We start from the raw sequence: 21,650 nt of genomic DNA, 5'->3' as shown, positions 1-21,650 counted from the left end.
TGCTTACTTTGGGTAGTGTGTTGATAATGGTCGATGCTACACAGTTCCGTTAGTTGCACAACCTTGGAGTAACACCTGTCATCAATATCCACATATTTCATATGCTTGTACTTTAACTAGCATTATCAATTGGAGTTCGATCCCATGAGAATCACCTAAGGATTAGATTGCATCAACTTTAAACACAAGTATTGAAATCTTTAATAACTTTGTTATTTCAATCACATTATCCTAAGGTTCACTATCTTACATTAAGAACAATTATATAGATACGAGTATGGGTCAAACTCTTAATTATAACTCATTCTATTAACATGGATACAATAATTGCTAGACTTATCAAGCAAATATAAGTCTTCATTTGAGTGTTTGCCATGTTTTACAAAAGTGTGATATTGAGCCATTGTTGAACTTTATTATAATTGCATTAACATATCAACAATTCCAAAGTTGAGTGAATTTTACATGTTCTCAACTCGGAGACCTATCATGTTTTATTAATTTTGCAAATTCTAATCATATGTTGAACATGTGATACTAATGCATCCAATTTTTGTAGAGAGGGTATATTTGGATAATTACAAAAGGAATCTACAAGTGGAATGCGTGATCCTTCCACTTGTGAATGCAAACAAGTTACTAGAATTAGTCCACAAGGATGTATGTTACGTGAATGCTCCATCACATCGTGGTGGACAGTATTTTGTGACATTCATTGAAAATTAAAGCAGAAAGTTGTGGGCTTTCATGCTAAAGTCGAAAAACCAAGTACTGTCAGTCTTCAAGGAATTTCAGGCCAAAGTTGCAGGAGAGTCCGATAGAAAGTTGAAGGCTGTCCGGATCGACAATGGTGGTGAGTACAAGGACAGTTCGAGGTGTCAGGAACAGTACTAAGACAGAGAAGTACTGTCAAGAACAATACTAATACAGAGAAGGAATTAGTACTAAATGATGGGGATTAGTACTAAGGGAGGTGTAGAACTCTCGAGAAAAGGAAAGAGTAAGTAAGAGAGAGTGTGTGTCAGGAGTACTAAGACAGAGAAATACTGTTAGGAACAATACTAAGACAGAGAAGGAAGTAGTACTAAAAGATGAGGATTAGTACTAAGGAAGGTGTAGAACTCTCGAGAGAAGGAAAGAGTGAGAGAGTGAGAGAGAGTGAGAGAGAGAGAGAAAGAGAGAGAGAATGATGATAACAAAAGATATATATTATGTTAAGAGAATATACAATAGTAGTTAGGAGGCTTAAGACTGGCCTTGAACCGATTTGGTTCGAAATAATGCCTTGTGCCTCCTTTTATAGTGTTCTTCGGAGTACTCCTGAAGTTTCTAGAATGTTCTAGAGAAATTTGGAATATACATCAAATTTCTATAGTAAAAGTTAAATGAAAATAATATTTCTTGTATTACAATACATAGTCTAATGGCAAGAGCTCGACCCATGTAACATAAGGTTATCGGTTCGAGTCTTGCCAAATCATGACACTATCCCCCTTTTAAAACAACGAGTGTCGCAAGTCGTTTTGGATTGAGGACCCGGTTTGTCTGGATATCAACGATGGAAGTCTTCAAGAAGAGCACGAGCACTGGTCACATTCTCTATCGGTTCCCAAGTACGCTTGTTGGGACTATATCCTAGCCAATCGACTAAATAGTAGAGCTTGTTGTGAACAATCTTGGAATCTAGGATGGCAGCAACCCGTACTCAGGTCCATCTTCAAGTTTGATCGGGGGTGGAGGTCTTTTAATACGACCTGGGATGATGTTCTCTTGATAGGGTTTGAGGAGAGAACTATGAAACACCGGATGTATCTAAAGTTGCGGAGGTAGATCGAGACGAAAAGCGACATCATTAATTTTTCCGATAATACGAAAAGGACCTAATCGCCGATAATCCAACTTGTCGCATGGGCGAGTAGTCTTGATGTGTCATCGTAGTTAAAACTAGATGGCAGTCGACGACGATCTGCGTAAACCTTGTGTGTTTGTTGAGCGTGCTTTAGATGAATAGATAAATCCGCTTGTATCTTGCATAACCGCTCCAAATGATCCACTGTGCAAGGACTTGTGGGTAACTTTGGAGTTGCAAATACACACAACCGAGGGTGACAACCCGTATAAGCATAAAATGGTGTAACCTTTGTCGATGAGTGGATAGAGTTATTATACGCAAATTCGGCGAAGTGGAGAATATCTGCCAAGTCATCTTGATGATATCTTAGAAAACACCAAAGATACTGCTCCAGCGTTTGATTTGTTCGTTTTGCTTGGCCATCTGTTTGCGGGTGGTAGCCAGAGGAGAGGTTACCAGTGACCTTAAGAATTTTAAAGAGGTGCTTCCAAAACGTAGAGACGAACTGGGGTCCACGGTCATTGATAATACTATTGGGAAGGCCATGATGCCGACATAGTTCATGCATCACAGTTTCAGCAGTTTCTTCACTGGAGATTTCCTTAGTACATGACAGGAAATGGGCCATCTTCATATATCAATCTACTACTGTTAAGATCACATCGAATCCCTTAGAGACCGGAAGATCTATCATGAAATCTAGAGCAATGGATTGCCAAGGGTTACTTGGAATTGGTAGTGGTTCTAATAAACCATATGGATGATGCCTTGGCATTTTTGCTCTGCAATATGTATCACAAGTCCGAACAAAATCTTCGATAAATTGTCGCATATGGGGCCACTAGAATGATCGTTGTACTAAATCTAATGTTTTAGTACTACCAAAATGCCCAGTTGTATATGTGTCACGACAGTTTTGGACTACTTGAAGGCGACAAGTATCATTAGAAACATACAAGATTTTCTTAAAGAATAGTAATCTATCATGACATTTGAATTGTCGATAGTCCGTACCTGGTTGTTGCGACTGTGAACAAGATGCTCGAGAGGGATCAATTTGTCCTACAATGGCTTGGGCGAAAGCATCTGTCTTCAAGTCCTCACGTATGGTATCGATAACGTGGGAATCCAAGGGCACACCGAAGACCTGCGTCACTTGCAGTCATGCGGGTCCCAAGATTACTTGCTTTTGGTTGTCGTAAGTTGGCTCGCCGGGACGCGGTGCTAGATACGAGCGCTGTGATAATGCATCTGTCTTCCCTTGTTGCTTCCCTGGACGATATGTAATGTTGAAGTCGAAATGAGTGAGGAATTGGGTCCACTGAGCTTGACGCCGATTTAACATACGAGCATTCTGAAAGTAGGCAAGGTTTTTGTGATCACTGAATACGGTAACTTGATGAGAAGACCCCTCTAGAAAATGCCTGCATTGTGTAAAAGAGTCCACTATTGCTAATATCTCCTTATCATGAATTTTATAGTTGATTTTGGTGGTGTCAAACTTGCGTGAGTGGAAAGCCACAGGATGTAGCTTTTCATCATCGCCTTGTTGACACATAATGCTACCCAAGGCGAAATCCGACGCATCTACTTCAATGATGAATGGTTTTTCCAAATCAACATGATCTAGAATAGGAGCCGATGTAAATTCCTTCTCAAGACTCTCAAAAGCCATGTTAGCTTCTTCAGACCAAACGAACGATTGTCCCGTCCTGGTAAGCTATGTGAGAGGCAGAACAAGCTTTGAGTAATCCTATATAAACTTGCGGTAGAAATTGGCAAAGCCTAAAAAGCATTGCACATCTCACACCGAACTTGGAGTCTGCCACTCTACCACCGTTTTAACCTTAGCATGGAGATGGCTTTCGAGGAGATGACATAGCCTAGAAATTCTACCTGGTTGCACTCGAAACTACATTTTTCCAGCTTTGTATAAAGACCATGTTCTCGAAGTCGTTTTAATACTAATAGTACATGGGAATTATGCTCTCCTTCAGTCTTCGAACAAACTAGTAGAGTATCCAAATAAATGATCAAACAAACATCCAAGAGATCTCGGAATATATCATTTGCAATGTGCTGGGAGACTGCTGGCACATTAGTGAGACCGAATGGCATGACCGTATACTCGACATGCCCATATCTGGTACGAAACGCAATCTTCCATTCATCTCCTGGTTGGATCCGTATGAGGTTATATGCTCCTCGTAAGGCGAACTTTGTGAAGAACCTTGCACCATTGATCCGTTCCAAAAGACTTGAAATAAGGGGAAGTGCATACCTATTCCTGATGGTGACCTTATTCAAGCCACAGTAATCTACGACGAGACGTAGTGATCCATCCTTTTTCTTGACGAAGAAAATGGGTGAGCTGGCTGGAGATTTCAAATGTTGAATGAAACCATTTGCCAAATTCTACTCTATATAGGCTCGAAGGACTTGTAGCTCGGTTGGTGACAAATTGTAGATCGGTCCCCATGGTGGCTCTTTTCCCGGTTGTAAGTCGATGGGGCAATCAGACAATTGATGGTGAAGAAGCGTATTGGCTTGTACTTTATCGAACACATCGGCATAATGATGATACTTCTCTGGAAGTTGAATGGTGGACTCCTCTTTAGTGGTGTTGGAGGGTTTTATTGATACTGCGAAGAGAAACATTTCTTCCTTGCGTCCTTCCTCACACAACTGATGTAGTGAAATGGTTGCAATCTTATGAGTAGATCCTCGGGTTTGTCGATGCCGGAATTCTCTTGTTCTCCAATCTATGTCTGGGTTATGTAATTCGAACCATGGTAATCCCAAAACAGTGGGATGTTCTGGGATACTAATTATACTAAATGATACTACACATGCTAAGTTATCTAGGGCAATTTTAACTGGCTCTGACCCTTTTATGATATTTCCAGAAGCAATGAGACGACCATCAATGACTACTACAGAGGCTGGACATGGGAGTTTTCTTAGGGATATTTGATGAGCTTGGGCAAAATTCCTGTCCATGAAGCAAGAATTAGCTCTGGAATCTAGGAGTGCTAAGACATGTATTAGAGGGGCACTTTTAGTACTAATGGTTACTTGAGCTAAGAACATTGTTATCGCTAGGGTCGGACAATGGCCTAACATAGGGTGTCCCTCTGAGACACTTCACCAAAGGCGTGTTGTAGTGACATAGAGTAAGACCAACGACATTAGTCACAATACACGCGTATCATTAGTGGCGGCAATATCATTAGTGTCCCTCTGATGGGTTACTAGCGGCAATATCATTAGTCACAATACACGCATAGGATAAATTACACTTAGCACAGAACGGTAATTAACAATGATTAAGATATAGAACAACAACCCTCTATTAATTATCCGCTAATGATTACAATCTAGCTGACCCTTTTTATAGGTCTCCGGGTTTAGGTACAAACCGGTGCCAACCCTAAACCGGTTCGGATCCGGATCGGCATACCGATTCCGTGTCTGTCCGTTCGCTTCTCAAAATCATAATAATTCTATATAAATATATAATTAGCTCCCGATTATTAATTATCCCCTTGTTTCCCATTCTGAACTTCCCTTGCCGGCCGACTAACAAACACATTGCTAACTTGCTAAGAGGGAATGTAGCCACTAACAGGCTGCACAGGTCTAGGGCTGTCCAACCAAATGACTCCTATTTTGGTTGGACTTAGTCGTTTAACTCTTGTTCTAACTGACTAAGGACATCAAATTTGTTCGATAGACTTTGGCTATTTGTACTATTAGGACTATCAGATATTCCTCTTGAAATAGACTCAAGTTTAGAACAATTAGTACTAGCGACTATTTGGTTTACCTGTCTTCTTGGCCTATAAGGACAGTTCAGTGCGATATGCCCCAATCCACCACAATAAAGACATACTCAATTTGCTCGGCGTCGCTGCTTTTCCTCTTTCGATAATGGCCCGCGACGTCGTGTGGTGTCGATTTCCTTGAAAAAGGTTTTGCTACCACTGTGGCATAGGTGGGCTCTGATCTTGCCCTTGGCATCTGGATCTGACGTTCCGAACGTTGTTTGAAAAGACGGTTGTCGCATCTCACCGCGCGACTGATTGCTTCTGTCAATGACTTTGGTTCTTCAGGGAAGGTCAAGAGTAAATCCTTGACATCGTTACATAGACCATAACGAAATTGCTCCATTAGTGCTTGGTCATCCCAGGGGATATCAGAGGCGAGGAGGCGGAAATCTGCAACGTATACGGAGGCTAGACGATCACCTTGAAGTAATCATCGGATTTTGTTGATTGCTATCCTTATGCTATCAATATCTCTAAAACATGCTTTAAACTCACTTAAAAACTCTTCAAAATTGTTTAGTAAAGGAGATTCCTTTTCTAACAACGTAGCGAACCATGCCAAAGCTGAGCCACTTAGCAACGTACCTACTAAAACCACTCGTGATGCATCAGTGGGATATTGGGGAGGATGCATTTGATTGACTAATCATACCTAATTAAGGAATCCTCTAAACTGCAATTGCGTTTTATCGAATTTCATGGGAAGGCCGATCTTGGGTTCTTTATGAATCCCTTGCGTACTGGGTCCTTGTTGTTGCATCGCTACTATGGTTGCTTCGAGCTGTTGCACGCGTAATGCTAGGTCCCCATGTTGTTGTTGCGTCTGCTGCTTCTCTAAGAAGATTTGTTGAAGCTCCCCCTAGAGTCGTTGATTTTCTTGTTCCAATGCAAGAAACTTCTCTTTCAAGCATTGCAACTCCGAGAAAACAGATTGATATTCTTGAGCACTAACAATAGCCATAGTATGAGAGAAAACAGGAATAAGAGATTAGTATGAAGGGAGCGAGAAGTAAGAAGATAAGCAAGAGAAGGAAGGAGAACAAAATCGGTTCAAACTGTCAGGAATAGTACTAAGACAGAGAAGGAAGTAGTACTAAAAGATCAGGATTAGTACTAAGGAAGGTGTAGAACTCTCGAGAGAAGGAAAGAATGAGAGAGAGAGAGATAGATAGATAGATAGATAGATAGATATATTATATTATCGTCTTCGGAGGTCAAATATGACCAATGAGACCAAAAATATTACATTTCACGTAATACGTGTGAAAGTGAGTACTGACTCTCGATGTTCAAGAACTTTACCAATGAATGTTGCAATCGAGAGTGCACATTGTGGTTGTGAGAGGAATTCATGCAAAGATTGGGCTCGATCGAAGAGATGTGGAAAGCATGGTCGAATATGATCAAAGGTAGAGCATTGCATCAAAGTGTGATACTCAAACTCGCGAACTTGTTTAGGGCAAAGTGTGCATAGCCAACCACTCTCATTACTTGTACCCCAACGCCCTGTTTCACATCGCAATGCATGTGAGCTAAGTCGCATGGTAGCAATGGTTCGAATGGAAGATAACGCTATGGGCTCTAACATGTATCGATGTGTACGATTTCCCCGTTCCGCAAAGAATATGGTTTTGTAGTTAGGTGCAACATGTGTAGTGTAATGTGTGAAGCGTGAGCCTCCACATTTGTCCCATGTCATGATACATTGGCATTGCAAAAATGCCTCATTTACAGAGGAATCTAATGATGCATCATGAAGCAAGTCTCTCGCATCCCATCCACCAAACCATTTTTCTATATCTTGCATCCAATTGGAACACAAAATTTAGCTTTTATGTGTCTTTTGAATCTTTTTGCTTGCTTCCCACGCAATTCCAGGAAGTCGATGTGAGGGACTTAATATCTCCAAGATTGCATGTGTTCTCAAATGCATAGTATGCTCGCTTGCCCGCCTCTAGCGGCGTGTAGCACATTCATTCCATCTTTGATTTGAAGGAACTTCAAGGCCAAGATATTTGAAGCTTTCCACACATTCAAGTGGCTCATCGTTGTACATAATGCATGGTTTATCTCTTTTTTGGCTCTTCACAAGCATAATCTTTGTTTTAGAGCTATTGATACTTAATTTAGTATGCATGCAAAATTTTTCCAATGCCTTCATAAGCTTTTGTGCATCTCCTAAAGTATTTGCAAAAAGCACTACATCATCTGCATATAGCAAAAGCATAATCACAACATTCCCAATGGCAATTTCTTCAACACATTCTTCCTTTGCAAACTTGGTAACCATTTCTTCCAATTCATCAATGCATAGACCAAATAGTGTTGGTGAGAGTGGGTATCCTTGCTTAACACCAATAGTGCTTTTGAAAAACTCTGAAAGTTTATCTCTCATGCGCACACAACATATAACCTATAAATTCAGGAAATTGGAAGCATATATTCACTTGGCACCTCAAGTTCTTCGATTCGCCTCCAAAGATGCTCACGAGGTACCATATCAAAAGCTTTCTTGAAGTCTACAAAGCAACAATATAAACCTTTACCTCTAAGGCGACTTTCCTCCATTAATACTCGAAGGGTGATAAGGTAATCAATGGTGCTATGGTGTTTCCGAAAGCCAGCTTGTCCATAAGCTCTCTTACCACTTTTTTCAGCCCATGCACTTATCTTTGATTCCATTATACATCCAAATAGTTTTGCCATTAATGAGCCAACCATGATGGTTTGATAATTGTTTACATTATTTATATCTCCACCTTTATGTAAAGGTTTGATCCAATTTGTAGTCCAATCGTACGGCATACCATGTTGCAATGTATCATTAAACATATCGCTTATCCATATATGTGCTTGCTTTCCCGTCCATTTGAGGATTTCAACCTTTATACATTGAAGATCGCTTGCCTTTCGAGTGGCCAATTTCTTAAGTCCTATGCATATATCTTCAATTGTAAAGAAGGGAGGCATATGTGAGAGAGAACCATAACACATCATCTTTCCGGCAAGAGATAACTCATATAAATTCTTACAATGCATAGACAAGTCGTGAAGAGTTAAGTCACCATAACTCTCAACACATTTTCCCTTTAGATTTCCCCAAAATTTAGCACATGCATGTGCTTTCTCTTGCGTTTGGATAAATTGCTGAGTAACTTCCCATATTCTTCTCTTTCTTTGAATAAGCCTTTTATACTCATGAAAATGCTTTTGGTAATTCTCTTTATCCTTAACTACATCCAAAACCATAAGGCACTTTCGAGCTTCACGACATTCTTTATCAGACCATTTTTTCCTAAGTTTCTTGGTGCATTTCCAAGATGTGCGGTTGGTCAAAAAACATTTGTTTGTACATGAGAGAATGACTTTCTTGAAAGCTTCCCATTTGCATTCTAGTGTAGCACCATGTTGTATCTTTGTCATTAAATGTAACATATCCTCAACCATCTTGGAATACATGGGTGCTCGCTTAAGGTTCATGCTCAAGTGCGGTTGTTTATTATCTTCAATAGCCTTCTCACAATCAAACCTATGCATACATTTGAGATCAATACATAAAGGCCTATGATCGGATTCCGGTGTCCATTCACCAAGTGAGAATTTATGTATACGATCCAAAATACCTTCAGAAAGTAGCACATAGTCAATCACACTATTTACGTTGTATTTTGTACATGTAAAACTATTAGTGTTGGGCCATAAGGAAATACCATTTGCAATAAGCAATCCGATACTATTGCACATTTGTAGGAGTAATTTCCCAAATTGGTCTGGATATTTTTCATCACGAGAAGAGCGGTTATACATTTGCATTATCCTCTTGCATCCTTGAGATATGTGGCATGAAAGATTCTTGTGAATCAAGTTGGAAACTTCTTGTACGAGCATTCATGTCACCAAAGACAATAACTTCCCCTTTAGATTTGAAATAAGCAATATCATCTTCTAGATTGGCAAACGATTGATCTTTATCCAAACAAGCATAAAAGTTAGAATCTTGGTGAGGAATGTAACATCCAACTACAAAAGTGGGCAAATCATTAGGTGTTTCTATTTTGAGCTATATGTAGCATTTATTTTCATCATTTTTTATGATTGACACATATTTCTCTATTTCCTTCTTAATCAAACATGCCACCCCTCCTTCTCCTCTTCTTTGTCTTGGATTTTTCTTCCATATCAAAGAGTGTACATTATAGTTTCCTAAACCTTGAATCCTTTGAGTATCATGCTCCCATGTTTCAACAAGAAGTGTGATATCCGAGTCATCGGTGAACTCCTCTATGCCAAATCCCGCATTCCATGGGTATCCATTGCAATTCCAAAAGCATAGTCGCAAAAGGCGTGGGTTACTCTCATAGATCACGTGTCCCTATTTGCCTACATTTCCATCTTTAGGCAATGGATAACAAAAGATATATATTATGTGCCTCCTTTTATAGTGTTTTTAGGAGTACTCTTGAAGTTTCTAGAATGTTCTAGAGAAATCTAGAATATACATCAAATTTTTATAGTAAAAGTTAAATGAAAATAATATCTGTCATGTTACAATACATAGTCTAATGGTAAGAGCTCGACCCATGTAACATAAGGTTAGGGGTTCGAGTCTTGCCATATCATGACACTATCCCCCTTTTAAAACAATGAGTGTCACGAGTCATTTTGGAATGAGGACCCGGTTTGTTTGGATATTGACGATGGAAGTCTTCAAGAATAGCACGAGCATTGGTGACATTCTCTATTGGTTCCCAACTATGCTCGTTGGGACTATACCCTAGCCAATCGACTCAATAGTAGAGCTTGTTGCGAACAATATTGGAATCGAGGATGGCAGCAACCTCGTACTCAGGTCCATCTTCAAGTTCGATCGGGGGTGGAGGTTGTTTAATACGACCTAGGATGGTGCTGTCTTGATAGGGTTTGAGGAGAGAACTATGAAACACCGGATGTATCTGAAGTTGTGGAGGTAGATCGAGCCGAAAAGCGACATCATTAATTTTTCTGATAATACGGAAAGGACCTAATCTCCCATAATCCAACTTTTCACATGGGCGACTAGTCTTAATGTGTCGTCGTAGTAGCCATACCCGATCTCCAATGTTAGAACTAGATGGAAGCCGATGAGGATCCGCGTAAACCTTGTGTGTTTGTTGAGCTTGTTGTAGATGAGTAGATAAATCCGCTTGTAACTTGCATAACCACTCCAAATGATCCTCTACGCAAGGATTTGTGGGTAACTTTGGGGTTTCAAATACACCACCGGGGGTGAGAGACCGTATAAGCATAAAATGGTGTAACCTTTGTCGATGTTAGAAAAGGAATCTCCTTTACTAAACAATTTTGAAGAGTTTTTAAGTGAGCTTAAAGCCTAATTTGGAGATACGGACAACATAAGGACAACAATCAACAAAATCCGACAATTACATCAAGGTGATCGTCAAGCCTCTGCCTATGCTGCAGATTTCCGCCTACTCGCCTCCAATATCCCCTGGGATGACCAAGCTCTTATGGAGCAATTTCTTTATGTTCTATGTAAAGATGTCAATGATCTACTCTCGACCTTCCCCAAAGAACCAAAGTCTTTGACAGAAGCAATCAGTCGCGCGGTAAGATGCGACAACCATCTTTTCGAACGACGTTCGGAACATCAATTCTAGATGCCAAGGGCAAGATCAGAGACCACCTACGCCTCAATGGTAGCAAAACCGTTTCCAAGGGAGTCATATAATGCATCTCTAGTGAATACTCCAACTCCGATGGAAATTGACAGTACACGTCATTGCAGACCATTATCGGAAGAAGAAAAGCATCGATGCCTAACAAATCGACTGTCTTTATTGTGGTGGACCAGGGCATATTGCAGTGATATGTCCCCATAGGCCAAGGAGACAGGTGAACCAAATAGTTGCTAGTTTTAATTGTACTAAACTTGAGTGTATTTCAGTAGGAATATCTAATAGTCGTAATAGTACTAATATCCCAAATCTATCGAACAAATTTGATGTCCTTAGTAAGGTAGAAGAAGAGTTAAACAAGTAAGTCCAACCAAAATAGGAATTGTTTGGTTGGACAGCCCTTGACCTTTGCAGCCCAAGTAACAGTTAGTACTAAAAGTATCTCTCCAGTACATGTCTCAGCACTCCTAGATTCTGGAGCTAATTCTTGCTTCATGGATAGGAATTTTGCCCAAGCTCATTAGATATCCCTAAGAAAACTCCTTAAGTAGCCTCTATATTAGTCATTGATGGTCGTCCCATTGCTTCCGGAAATAACATAGAAGAGTCAGAGCCCGTTAATATTGTCCTAAATAATTTAGTATGTGTAGTATACTTTAATATAATTAGTATCCCAGAAAATCCCATTGTTTTGGTATTACCATGGTTCGAATAACATAACCCATACATAGATTGGAGAACAAGAGAAATCCGGTATCGACAAACCCGAGGATCTACTCATAAGATTGCAACCATTTCGCTAAATCAGTTGCGTGAGGAAGGACGCAAGGAAGAAATGTTTCTCTTCGCAGTATCAGTAAAACCCTCCAACACCACTAAAGAAGAGTCCACCGTTCAACTTCTAGAGAAATATCGTCATTATGCCGATGTGTTCGATAAAGTACAAGCCAATACGCTTCTTCACCATCGACCATATGATTGTCCCATCGATTTACAACCGAGAAAAGAGCCACCATGGGGACCGATCTACAATTTGTCACCAACCGAGCTACAAGTCCTTCAAGCCTATATAGAGGAGAATTTGGCAAATGGTTTCATTCAACATTTGAAATCTCCAACCAGCGCACCCATTTTCTTCGTCAAGAAAAAGGATGGATCACTTCGTCTCGTTGTAGATTACGATGGCTTGAATAAGGTCACCATCAGGAAAAGGTACGCACTTCCCCTTATCTCAAGTCTTTTAGAACGGATCAATGGTGCAAGGTTCTTCACAAAGATCGACTTACGAGGATCATATAACCTTGTATGGATCCGACCAGGAGATGAATGGAAGACCACGTTTCGCACCAAATATGGGCACTTCGAGTATACGGTCATGCCATTCGGCCTCACTAATGCGCCAACAGTCTTCCAACACATGCCAAATGATATATTTCGAGATGTCTTGGATGTTTGTTTGATCATCTATCTGGATGATCTACTGGTTTACTCGAAGACCCAAGAAGAGCATGATTCTCATGTATTGTTAGTACTAAAACGACTTCGAGAACATGGTCTTTATGCAATGCTATCCATTCATCATCAAAGCAGACACGTCGGATTTCGTGTTGGGTAACATTTTGTCACAACAAGGCAAGGATGAAAAGCTCCATCTTGTGGCTTTCTAGTCATGCAAGTTTGACGCCACCGAAATCAACTATGAAACTCATGATAAGGAGCTTGTAAAAAGAATAGTGTGCGGAAGCAATAGAAAACCGAACACAGAAAACGCAGGTTTAATGGAGAGCTTGAATATACACAGTACGCGGGAGAGATAGACAGAGAGAGAGAATGCACACAAAACTCAATTCAAAAATAATACTCAGTCTGTACATAGGATGTGCTCAGTGAGCACTTTTAGACAAGGCCATACAGACTGACAAAAGTACTGACACGTACTTCAATGCTCATAAGTGAGCTCTACACTAACTCCCAAAATATAGTCCTATGCAGAATATCTTTTCAACGGCCTCGCGGTTTACGCACCGCTACGACTTCTCGTTGCACACCGGTCTGCGCACCGGTTTACACACCTGGTCCGGCCTTACCGATCAATCCCAACCGATCTAGTTCTCGGCTTGCACAACCGATCTGGCCAATGTTGAGCTTGTATCTCAACAGTCCCCCTCAAGCTCAACTTGAGGTTCCATCTGCTCTTCCAGATCTATGCTCTGTTTGCTTCTAGCTTCATGCCTTGCTCACGCTCCTCGACCTATTCGATTCCGTGTGCCTCGACCCTTTCGGTGTCGTGAACATTTTCGGCAACTGTGTGAAATCACGTGGAATGAGGAAAATCGAGAAGGTGCAATATGCACATATATGGAAGGGGTGATGGTTAATGTGCACATGTGATGTGTGTTTAGGAGATCATTACACATATATATATAATAAGCCTAATGCATACAATGAGGTGCAAGTAAAGGTTTTGAACCTTACACTGTTACCCGTTCCTTTGGGTGAACACCTTCGATAGATCTGCGACTATCGGTATTCAAGGGCGTGGTACGTGAAGGCTCGTAACAGAGGCGTCGAGGGAGAGACAGTGCTTAGAGAGAAAACACTAATGAGATCTGGACAGGCGTGGGCGGCGCTCAAATCATAGGTATAAATCAAAGCACAGACACATGGAGCAAATTGGGCACAATTCAGATATATTACTGCGACAGAAGAGATTACAGAACACGGCCTACGGCTGGTGACCTTACAAGATTTGCTAGTTACGAGGGACTCAGCTAGTGCTTCCGCCTATATTTTTCTTCTCCCCCCCACTTTGAGGTACTGGTCCTCGTTTAAATAACTTTTCCCCCTAATACACAGCCGAGCCGTCGGTGGCCCGTGATACTCGGACTCGGCGTTTGCTAATTTCCTAATTTTACATTTCTGTCCTCTGGACAACACCTGGCACGCCCGTGGGACAGGACCTTGTCCGTCGGACCCACGACTTACAAAATACTAACAATATTACAAAAATTGCCTTTTAAGATGTGATCCTCGTTTCATTCCTCTTTTAAGATGTCGAGGATGTTTTCGGGGTCCGGGGTGGTGGTAGGGTGGTCTGGTTAGACTCTCGGTGCGGGGGGTTGAGTTTGGTCTGGGGGTGTCATATCTTCTCGGGCGTCCGCCTCAGGTGCGGCCGATTCTTCTGGTGGGGGTGTGGGTTCGAGGGCGTTGATCTCTACTTCGACCGGATCTGGTGCCGTGTGGGCGTCCGTGGGATGTCTGTTGGCCGGGGCAAGTTCCTCCTGTGCCGTGTCCGTGATCTCCTTGGTGGAAGGTTCTTCCTTCTGCTCTGTGGCCGCTGGAGGGCTGGTTGGGATGGCTGCGAGTCGTTCTCGTTCGAAGGCTTCTGCTTTGAGGCGAAATAGCATCTGACTGTCATTGAAGTCCTCCATTATTTGCTCGATTGCCGCGGTGTGAGATTTTGCCAAGGACTGGTAATCCTCGGTTAAATCTGCACGCAAGTTTTGTATGCTAGCTTTGTCCATTTTGTAGAAGCCGTGGCCCTCCTTCCGTCGGTTCTCGGTGTCGGCGCGTAAAATATGCAATTCGGCAGCTTGGGCTGCCCATTCGTCTCCTACGCGACTTAATGTTTCCTCGACCTTTTTGGTAAGGTGCTGGCGGTGTTTCTCGATCAGTATTCTGATGCGTGTCTCATCCATGCCGGGTTGTGCTCGGATGGTTGCTAATTCCTGTTTTAAGCCGTCGACCTCGGCCTGAAGCTTCTGTGCTCGTAGTTCATAGATGGCTTGAGTGTTCTTTGCATCCGCGGTTATGAGCTGGATAGCCTGCTCGTAACGCTTGGTGAGTTCTTCGGTGGCTTGCTCCCATTCTTTTTGACACGTGGCCCGGACTTGTTCCCGTTCGACGATTCTCTCTTCTTGTAGTGCGAAGTAGGAATCCGATAATTCGTCTTTTTGCTCCGAAAGTAGCTTGCATTTGATGAAAAAATCGTCAGCCATTTCTTTAAGGGTCATACGCTGACTCTGCAGCTCGGCATTCTCCACGATCATTCTCTCCTCCCGTTGGCGATTTCTTTCCTCCTGCCGATGGTTCCAGTCTTTCGCATTGTCGAGCGTGGCCTGTAGGTCTAGAACCTCCTTCTCTTTCTTTGCCACTGTGGCTACGTATTCCTCCAGCTTGCTTTTGAGTTCGGCTTCTTTGCCCGCAGCTTGCGCTTGTACCCGGCCCAGTGCTTCGTTCTGCTCGTGTATCCTTTGGTCGGCCTGGGCTCTAATCTCGGCCATCTGCTTAGAAGCTTCTTCTTTTAGGCGAGCCATCGTCTCTTGATGCCGTTGTTCGTGTCTCTCGGTTCGCTGTTGCTCTTCTTTAAGCTCCGCGCGGTAATCCCGGAGCGGGGGTTCTGTCTGGGTTGCCACCTCCTTGGGTGCACGAGGGGGTGGTATCTCAGTCTTCTCCATGGGCGTGGCCGCCTCGGTTGTTGTGCAGGCATCGACCATTTGTAACGAGTCCGTTTGTGTACTGGCCTGCATCGTCAGGATTGAATCTGTGACGGTGCTTTCATCCATCATTGTTATGCGTGGAGGGGTTGGGAGGGCCTCGGTGGTCGTGGCCGGAAGGCTCAAGAGTTGTTGTTCCGGCCGGTTTTGCTCCTGGGCTGTCAGCTTCTATTTCGCAGCCTGCCATAATTCTGTAGCCATCTTAGCCTATTTTTGGGCTATTTTTATCTTTTGGGCCATGTCTTTGGCTACCCGCGTAGTGCGATCCAAGTCCTTATATGCCTCGATAAGGGCCGTGTTCAACTCGGGGACCTCCATGAGGAGAGCGGCCTGTTTTGCCTGCTTCTTTCTCCCGATTTTTTGTAAAGCCCTCTCCTCCTGGGGCTCAATTTCACCTATTAGTGCGTGTTGAATCATTTTTGTTTCGGCGTGCTTTTCCGCCATTCGAGCGGCTGCCGCGACTTGGGCTCTGGCGAGGAAGTCGACCAGCTCGAATGTCGTACCGAGGTGTAGGAGCGCACTAAATTCGTAAGCCTCCGCGGGGAGGTCCTTATACCTGAGGACTTCATCCTCCGAGATTTGCGTTGTCTGCCCATGCTCGATCTTTCCCTGGTGCAATGATGCCTCCTCAGGGATGATGGCCAGGTTGCTCTGTCTGACAACTAAGGCTTGCTCCTGTTGTGGCTCTTTCTGTTCTTCCGAGGAATCGCGGTTGAGTCGTCTTCTCTTTGCTCGGCTGTGTTTGGGGTTCCGGGGCCGGTAGTGTCGTTTCCTCCGCCTGCTTCCTTTTCTGGGGTCGTGGTGGTGCAGCCTGCTGTGTGTTGGGGCGTGGGCTAGGCTCTAGGGAAGTTACCGAGGGCCGCGACGTTGGCTGTCGAATGGTGACATCCTCGGCCGTATTATCTTCCGCGGCTACCTCCTCCTCCCATTCTTGGCAGGTCTCGGAAACTGCCCTTTTTTGTTGGGGTTGAGTGGGTGGTGGTGCAGATGCGGGGTTTTGGTCAGCGGCAGGAGGTGGAGGCGATGTGGGCTCCTCCCATGCTTCGTGGCTGATGGCAACGAATTTCTCTTTCTGCCTTCGTGGTGGTGGTGGGGACGTGAGTGTGCGAGGGGAAGGAAGAGAAGAGGGTGGGTATAGAACCATCAAAAAGCGGGTAAGAATAGACAACATCTTCTTACCAGACTGAAATGAAGCTAAGGCGGCGCGGAGTCCTTCGCCTGTGATGATTCCCCAATCGATTTTGTTTCCTTCATACGCGCTGATGATGATGGCTGCCTTGTTCTGCGGCATGCTCATTGGGTTCGTATGCACGAACGCATACTCCATTAATATACGAGCAATCTCCCTGAAAGCTCTGTTGGGACCGCCATACGTGCGATATGCCTTCCTTGAGGCTGAGTACTCACCGAAATACGCTTTCATCTTTGATGCCGGGGGTATGTCGACCTCATGGTCCCCTCCCCGTTGCAGATCCAAAACAGCCTGAAGCACGTTGTTGGTGATGGCTTCGGGACTTATACATTTAGCCACACCTTGGGCATCTAGGTGCGCGGGGGCATCGATGATCTTCAGGTTACCGCCCATTCCTCGTTCCTAGAGCCAGGCGCGGGTTTCTGTTGAAGCGGTAAGAGGCATGGTGGAGATGGAGATGGGGTTCGACTGTGTGGAAGCGTGAAGAAGAGTGATGAGGCAAGGGCGAGACAGAGAAGGATCAGCAGGAATGGGAAGTTCAGCAGAGGGGTTATGAGAGCGAAAGAGGGCTTGAGAGCAAGAGCGTTTAGCGCGATGAGAGCGAGACGGGGTTTCTGAGCTTGAGAGTGATGGAGATTGGGAGCGATAATGAACTTCTGTGTCTGTGTTGCTGCGTTTTGGAAATGGTTTTAGTAACTTACTCCTAGGGTTTTGTGTCTGAAGCGAATCCTGAAGATTTTGAGTTGTGGGTGCCATAATAAGTGACCAGCACCACGTGTCCTGAAGGTGAGTGGGGTGCTTCTAGTGTTTTGCATGTGCTTAAATAGGTACTAAAAGAGTGGTGGCGAGGGGTGCCCCTAAATTTGTGGGTGCCGAGGTGGGTGGTGTAGGTGTAACTAATCGGTGGCTAAACTATGGTTAATCCTACCTACTACTACTTTTATTAATTTCAAGAAGGTGGGTGAGTCCTTATTCAGGGGGACACGTGGCCTCCTCCGTGGTGGTCTCCCGAAACTCGTTTGTGCCCTGTGGCTCGGTAAACGGGTTGGGTGGTGTAGTGCTTCGATATGGTCGAAGTCGGAAACCATTGGCCCAGCTTTTGACAGTGTCGCCGGCGAGTGTGCCGAGCTGGAACGTCTCGTTGAACTCGTCGATAATCCAGAATGGACTGGTCCACCGAAATCTTAATTTTCCTGGCATAGACCCGAGTCGTGTTTGAAAAAGAAGAACCGGTTTGCCGATGGTGAGCTCCTTTTCCAGCCCGTGTCGATGTCGATCCACGAAAGCCTTGTGTTGCCGTTGGCGTTGTTCGAGCTGGGCCATACTCTCTATCCTATCTTCGCCGAGTTCGAGGAGTTGTTCCAACCGGTATTGCTCGGATTGGGCCTCGGGGAGTCGTGCTTTGATTTGAACTCAGAGGCTCGGGACTTGGAACTCGACGGGCATCACGACTTCTAACCCGGACGCTATTCTAAAGGGGGTTGATTGGATGCTTGTTTTGAAAGTCGTACGATACGCCCACAGCGCGCTCTGGAGTTTGTCATCCCAATTGGTCCTGTTTTCATTGACGATCTTCTTCAGTATGGTTTGGAGGATTTTATTGGTCGATTCCGCCAAGCCGTTCGCTTGCGGGTAGTATGGTGTGCTTTTCTTGTGCACCACCGCATAGTGGTGTGTAAGCTCACGTATTATATGATTGGTGAAGTGCCCACCTTGATCACTAACAAGCTCGATTGGGCATCCGTAATGGCACCAGAGGTGCTCGTACACGAATTTAGCCGTGGATGCCGCCGTGTTATCTTGGAGTGCCTTAGCCTCGACCCATTTGGTGCAGTAATCCGTGGCAACAATAATATACCTATTCCCTGTTCGGGCCGCGGGTGGTTTGAAAGGGCCTACAAAATCCAAACCCCATTTTTGAAATGGGTCCAACGGAAGCATCGGCTGGTGTGGCATCCGTGACTATTCCATTGGTTGCTCCAGTCGTTGGCACAAATCACACTGCCGGCAAAACTCGTGAGCGTCTTTCTTCGTTGTCGGCCACCACAATCCACTTTGCCAAACTTTCCTTGCCGTGGAATCCCCGGCGTAGTGCCCCACAGCTACTCCCTAGTGGGCTTCCTGAAGAACGACGTGCTTCTCGAATTGCCGAATCGCTTGGCGCCATATGCCGTCCGAGCCTTTGTGGTAGAGAATGTCCAAGACGAGGCAAAAATTCCGGCTACGTACTGCTAGGCGTTTTCTCGTGTCAAGGGTCATGTGCTCGGGAGGTACACCGGTAGTGAGAAAATGGGTCATCTCCGTGATCCATTCATCTCCGTTATCGTCTAGTATCGTGGTCAGGTTAAATAGGCTAGCGTCTGGTAGCTCGTCGTACGTTGTTTTCGCCGGTTCCCCTGACTCAAGACGGCTCAAGTAGTCGGCGACGGCATGTTGTACCCCGGGTCGATGCTGAATCTGGAAATCAAACTCTTGTAGTAGGAGCATCCACCGAGCCAACCGTCCGGTGAGGGTTTGTTTATTGACCAAATAAAGAAGGGCCGAGTGATCCACGTGAAAGGTAAATTTTCGGCCCAAGAGGTAATGCCGAAATTTATTGATGTTATAAATCATACCGAGGGCCTCCCGCTCGGTGGTGGAGTAATTCTTTTCCGCAGTCGAGAGCCGTCGGCTGGCGTAGTACACGGGCCTATACCAATTCGGGGGTGTGCATTGCATCAGGGCACTTCCGATGGCGATGTCCAAAGCATCTATGAAGACATGAAACGGTTCGGACCAAACCGGAGACTGGACCACCGGGGCATGTGACACCATTCGTTTCAGGGTCTGATAGGCTGTGTCCTCGATTGACGTCCATTGGAAGGGAAGGCGATGGACTGCCGCGTGTAAAGGTGTCGCGAAATCAGCCAGGTGTTGTATCATTCGGCTGTGCCACCGGATCTGTCCCAAAAAACGGCTTAGTGCCTTAGCGTTCGAGGGTGCGGTGGCGGTCAGGATTGCCTTTACTTTATCCGGGTCCATAGCGATGCCTTCTTGACTGACAATGTGGCTGAGAAGGTTGTCGCTGGAGACTAAGAACGCGCATTTCGCCAGGTTTAAGCTCAATCGAGCTTGGCGACATTGGTCCAGGCAGAGTCGTAACTGGGTCATGTGTTCCTGTCGATGGCCATACACGGCGAAATCGTCGAGAAAGACTTGCATGAACGTCGAGATGTAGTCATGAAAGATTTCGGTGATGATGCGCTGGAACGTAGCCGGCGCCGTTTTTAGACCGAACATCATTACTTCTGCTACAAAAACACCCCATTCCGTGAAGAAAGCGGTTTTCTCCTGATCCTCCGGGTGTCTTCTTATCTGGTTATAGCCGCTGAACCCGTTGAGGAAACTGTAGCATTCGTGGCCGGCTACCGTGTCGAGGACACTATCCGTGAATGGAAGAGGGAAACCGTCGGTGACTGTTGCCACGTTAAGCTTCCGATAGTCGACGCAGACGCGGATTTTTCCGTTCTTCTTTGGGACCACTACGATTGGGCTCAACCACGTGGCCCGTTTAACAGGGCGAATGAAGCCCACTCGGAGTAGTTTGTCGATTTCCTCTTTGAGTTTAGCAGCGTAGTTGGGGTTCATCCTGTAGCGCCTCTGCTGAACCAGCCGAGTGTCGGGTAAGATGTGAATTTGATGTTGGTAGTATTGAGGATCTAGCCCCTTCATATCGGTGTAAGACCAAGCGAAAACATCCTGGTAGTCGGTGAGCAATTTTACGAGGCATGCCCGTTCTCCGGTTGGTAGATTATTGGCAATTTGTAACGTACGGGGATTCTCGTCCGAACCGAGGTTTATTGTTTCCAGGATTGATGCTTTCACTCGTTGTGAAATGGCGAGTTCGCGTTCAAAAGCCACGACTTACAAAATACTAACAATATTACAAAAATTTCCTTTTAGACGTGATCCTCGTTTCATTGCTCTTTTAAGATGTCCAGGATGTTTTCGGGGTCCGGGGTGGTGGCAGGGTGGTCTGGTTGGACTATCGGTGCGAGGGGTTGAGTTTGGTCCGGGGGTGTCATATCTTCTCGGGCGTCCGCCTCAGGTGCGGCCGATTCTTCTTGTGGGGGTGTGGGTTTGAGGGCGTTGATCCCTACTTCGACTGGATCTGGTACCGTGTGGGCGCCCGTGGCCTAATGGATAAGGCATTTGACTTCTAATCAAGGGATTGTGGGTTCGAGTCCCATCGGGCGTGCCAAATTGTGTTACCCGTTCCTTTGGGTGAACACCTTCGATAGATCTGCGGCTATCGGTATTCAAGGGCATGGTAAGTGAAGGCTCGTAACAGAGGCGTCGAGGGAGAGACAGTGCTCAGAGAGAAAACACTAACGAGATCTAGACAGGCGTGGGCAGCGCTCAAATCATAGGTATGAATCAACGCACAGACACATGGAGCAAACTGGGCACAATTCAGATATATTACTGCGACAGAAGAGATTACAGAACACGGCCTACGGCCGGTGACCTTACAAGATTTGCTAGTTACGAGGGACTCAGCTAGTGCTTCCGCCTATATTTTTTTTCTCCCCCCCACTCTGAGGTACTGGTCCTCGTTTAAATAACTTT

The 21,650-nt window shown here is 44.6% G+C and overlaps 1 non-coding gene across 1 annotated transcript; it reads left to right on the top strand.

Annotated features, from left to right (window-relative positions):
• Positions 1–21,206: 21,206 nt before the first annotated feature.
• On the top strand, positions 21,207–21,279 carry TRNAR-UCU (transfer RNA arginine (anticodon UCU)). The gene has a single exon. It is a non-coding gene; the product is annotated as a tRNA-Arg (tRNA).
• Positions 21,280–21,650: the final 371 nt, after the last annotated feature.

Source organism: Azolla caroliniana, unplaced genomic scaffold (assembly GCF_043228905.1).
Source record: "Azolla caroliniana isolate FFs.n. ecotype wild unplaced genomic scaffold, voAzoCaro1.0.p SCAF_1, whole genome shotgun sequence".
Lineage (NCBI taxonomy): Eukaryota > Viridiplantae > Streptophyta > Polypodiopsida > Salviniales > Salviniaceae > Azolla > Azolla caroliniana.
The sequence above is the reverse complement of the archived record's forward strand: the minus strand, read 5'-3'. Positions and strand labels throughout refer to the sequence as shown.